Here is a 5,042-nt window from a genome sequence, read left to right as displayed (position 1 = left end):
TAGAGTATCCTGATCACAACCTGATCACTCTAGGAACAAATGCTTAGACACAAGCTAAGACTTTCTTAGAGTATCCTGACCACCACGTGATCACTCTAATTACAACTGCTTAGACACAAGCTAAGACTTCCTAGAGTATCCTGATCAACACTTGATCACTCTAGTTACTTACAAATTAATGTAATCAATTCTAAGAGTATTACAAATGCTTCTGAAAAGCTATTATCACAACAGTGATATTTCTCTTAATGTTTAAGCTTAATCTCACTAATATATTACAACAGCAATGTAGTGAGCTTTGATGAAGATGAAGTTTCTGAGCTTTGAGTTGAACAGTGTTTCAGCAAGTTTTTCAGAATAAGTTCGTTCAGAATAGTTAACCTTGCTTCTCATCAGAACTTCATATTTATAGGCACTTGAGAAGATGACCGTTGGGAGCATTTAATGCTTTGCGTATTCCGTACAGCATTGCATTTAATGTTTCACGCTTTTGTCAACTACCTCGAGCCTTGTTCACGCTGTATCTACTGACGTTGCCTTTAATAGCTTCCAACGTTCCTTTTGTCAGTCAGCGTAGCCTGCCACCTGTACTTTCTTCTGATCTGATGTTTGTGTATACAACGTTTGAATATCATCAGAGTCAAACAGCTTGGTGCATAGCATCTTCTTGTCTTCTGACCTTGAAGTGCTTCTGAGCGTGATACCATGAGAACTTCAGTGCTTCTGCTTCTGATCTCAAGTTCTTCTGATGCTTCCATAGACCCATGTTCTTATTCTGCCTTGACCATCTTCTGATGTCTTGCCAGACCATGTTCTGATGTTGCATGTTGAACCTTCTGAGACAAAGCTTTTGAGCGCTGATTTGTGCATACTCTTTATATATTTCCTGAAAGGGAAATCGCAATGTATTAGAGTACCACATTATCTCACACAAAATTCATATCCTTGTTATCATCAAAACTAAGAATATTGATCAGAACAAATCTTGTTCTAACAGTTTGTTCTTAGGTTTTAGGTTTGTTGGTAGGTGTTATCCACTAACACATTTTTAAACCTTATAAACCTTTTGGGTCACAATAAGTTTTCTTAAATAAACTTTTTTAGGTTCAGGGTTTGTAAACCTTTTAGGGTTTATAGATCATTCATACACTAAAGTTTTTTTCTTTGTGCGAATTTTTCAGGGTTACCCCGTATCCTCCAACTACGCGCCCTACCAATCAAAAGCTAAGTTTCTAATCCTTTGCTTGTTTAATAATATTTTTATTTTTGTTTTAATTTTTACCTTCTAAAAATTAGAGTTTGCCTCACTAATTAATGAATTTGTTCTACACTCACCACTATCATTTTTCGTTTAATTCTCAGATGATCAGAGTCAATAAAAGGTTCGAGGAAGATCAAGGCTGAAGATGTGCAAATTAATTTTATGTTTTATTTTTCCCCCATCCCCGCAGGTGTTTACTGTAATTGCGTAGGATTTTCATTCTGCCTTTATTTTTCTGCGTGGTTAGTAATCTTAGGGAGTGCAAGCCTTTAACAGAATTAGATAACTAATTATAAGATAATATATCTGAATTAACCACCTGATTGTGCCACACACACACCTTTAGGGTAATCCCTCTGTTGCCTTGTTGCCTTATTACTGTTGCCTTGTTGCTTTAATTTCGTTGCCTAAAAATAGTCAAAGTCCCTCGATTCCGAGGATACCTAAAGCAATGTTGCCTTCAAAGTTATTGAAACTCCCTCGATGTTGCCTCGGTAAATGATTTGTCCCTATTGCTAAGGTATTCTCGCATGATGCCTAAAAAGGTTAAATGACTATTATATCCTTCCCTTAGACTACCTGCCCTCTTTATGGTAGGGACAGTCTTATGGCGAACGATTATCCTCGATGACCCTTAAAACATCCAATTGAAAGACTTCCTGCCCTCTTATGGTATGGATAGACCCATTCGCCCGAAAAGCTAAAAGAACGTTTTTTCAAACTTAGGGTAGTTGCTACTAATTGCTTGCTCTAAAAATCAAATAAATTTTCACACCTCTTTTCAAAATCAAACTCAAAAAGACTACGCTTATTTACAAGCTAAAGTTCTTCTTCGAAATCTTTTCTTATTCAAAATATTTTCAAACAAACAATTCAAACAAAGTGAGCTAAGCAATTAAGAGCCCATGGATAACCATGGATACAAAGGGTGCCTTACACCTTCCCTTTGTATAACTTACCCCCCGAACTCAATCTCTTTCAAAAAGGTCTTTTTCTGTTCTTTTAGCCTTTCTATAATTGGATAAAATAAAAGTCGGTGGCGACTCTTGCTTACCGCGACATTTCAATAAAGTCAGTTCACCGTATTACAAATCCAAAACTCAAAGTATGACTCAAGAGCTTCCATTACCTCAATATAATCCATTCACATCACCCATTTGAGGAAGAGAACTTGATTCATCACAAAAGTCCAAGATTTCACTTCATCAGGAAAAAGTCAACTATATAAGATAACCTTTGACTTTTAGGATTTTTGGTCAAACCATGAATTTTTAAAATCAGTATCATCAATATATGATTATTAAAGTCATATGGCAAAAGAAATTCAAGAAAATTCATCATGGATCAAAAAGTCAGGAATTAGGGTTTTTAAGGGCATTATGGGAACTCAAAATTTCACCTACACAACTCAAAAAACTTCCAACATGAAAGTTGTAGATCTTACAAAATAAAACAACATCTTACAAGACAACTTTTTTCAAGGAATCAATCATTCAAGGAATCAATCATTTAAGTGTTTTTGACCTAGTTTTGTTCCAACTTTAGGCTCATTTTTCACAATTTTCCCAAATGATTCTGAAGAAACCCCAAACTAATGAATTGAAGTAGGTATTTAGGGCTTTCCAAATTGTGCTCAACCTTCTCCAAATTCATTTTGAGCTAGGACTTATGCTTGTTCAAAGTTGGCCTCATGAAGTGAAATTATAGGTCATGTACAATTTGGAACTTTGCAATTTTGTGCATATGACCTCACTAATGGATGCTACACGACCCATAACACATCTGCAAACATACCATGCATTCATTTTCACCATGGCATAAGAATTGAAGAAGATTCCCAAAAGCAAGAACATGTAATTATGTAATCATTACTTTTGAGAATTTATGGTAAGTAATGATTCATCAATTGGAATCTTCTCCTAAGCCAATAGAAAGCCTCTACACATCAGAAATGTTCCCCAAGATCAGATTGAATCAATGGAATGGGAGCTAACTCGGTTTGGCCATCATTGCATTTTGGAGATTCTTTGAATTTCTTCATGGCCAAGAAACCAAAACTCTCTCATTAAGCAAGCTCACTCCCTCAATCTGTACAGAACTCTATGCCTATAAATATAAGTGCTATCCTCCATACAATTCACACCAAAGCAACTCCAATTCTTTCTTTCTCTTTCTCTCCCTCATGCTTATGGTTTTTCAAAGTTCTTTGGCAAGAAGAATCGTTTTCTTCAAACCATAGCTCTTCTTTGAGAAGTAAGCATTCTAACATCTCAAAGAGGTTCATTAGAGGTGATCCAAGCACCTGGATCACTTCTGTAAGTGGAGTAACACCATAGTCACTCTCACTTTGGAGCTTAAGCAATTGGAGGTCTGTAGAAGAATTCAGAAGGTGTCGAGCCAAGCCAAGCACATCAACATGTTCCCAGAGGTGTAGTGAAGCTATTCAGATGCCTGCAGCACATCTGTAACTACAAATTCACCAACCTCCATGTTCACTTGAAGCTCTATTTAAAGGAGTCGAGTTGGACGATTCATAAGGATTCAAGTCACAATAAGTATTCAGTTAGCATCACTGAGTCCCCAGGAAGCTTTTAGGATCACTCACACAAGCCCAGGTGTTCCTCATCATCCTCACGACCTCCATTTTCAGAGGTATTTTTTCAAACTCTAACCCACTTATTCGAGTACTCTTTCTCATATATCTCGATACCAGTTTGTTCAGCATCATAAGAGGATTAAAACCCTCTATCATCATTCATTTATCTTTCAGTATGGCCATTTAATTTGATTTTCAAATTCTAGGGTTCTTCACGTTTTTTTTAGTAAATTCATTAGATGTAGTTAATATAAATCTGTGTTAGTTACATATTTGAGTTCGTGAGGAAATTTAGAGTGAAATCCATGTTTACATCACCCTGTTTGGTTGAGAAACGAGCAAGTTCACAAATTCAAAATTTGAGAGCTTGAGGAAGAAGATGACAATGGTGGTTGCGCGCAAAATTCAAATCCAAGGCTAAAAGTTTATTTTATTTTGAATGGTAGTTGTTTCATAAACGACTAAATCGTTATAGCCCAGTGGTAAAGAGTGTTTGTGTGTTGCGCGTGCCCAAGGTTTGGGGTTCGAATCCCCCTCGCTCCAGACCTTTTGATTTTATTTCTTTTTTTGCTTCTATACACTTGGATAACATATGTATTGCAATGGAGTCACTCCTTTGACACCAAGCGCGCGTTAGCCCAGTGGTATTGTTTTGAGTAATTGATTGCAAGGGCGTGGGTTCAAGCCATGGTGGAGACAAACTTATTTTTTTTACCACTAATTTCCTTTATTTTCTTCACAACTTCACATAATTAATTCACCTATCAAATTAAATTATTTTTACTTCATTTTTCACACACTTATCATTTAACATATCTATTTTATTAATAACCCAAAAAATCACAAAAATATTATTTATTTGATATATATTTTTTTAGGCTTAAAATAACATATTTTTAAGTATTCTAAAATACTTTAAATATAGTTTTCTCTTGATTTTCAAAACCTAATATCTTATAAATATTTCTGTGATAAAACCCTAATCATGTAGGTCTTAATTAGGTATAGACTTTGTCTTTACCCTAATTAAGTTGGCTTTTGTCAATGTTCAAAACTGTTTTCAAATTTTAATTAAACAGACGATCCAGGTTTTCAGACAACAAAACCTTGTATAATTTCAAATCATTTTCAACTGTTTCTCATAAACAGTAAATTCTTCTATGGGCCTCTAATAGAGTGTAAGTC

This window comes from Vicia villosa, unplaced genomic scaffold (genome assembly GCF_029867415.1).
Source record: "Vicia villosa cultivar HV-30 ecotype Madison, WI unplaced genomic scaffold, Vvil1.0 ctg.004338F_1_1, whole genome shotgun sequence".
Taxonomy (NCBI): Eukaryota; Viridiplantae; Streptophyta; class Magnoliopsida; order Fabales; family Fabaceae; genus Vicia; species Vicia villosa.
Note: the sequence above shows the minus strand (reverse complement) of the source record.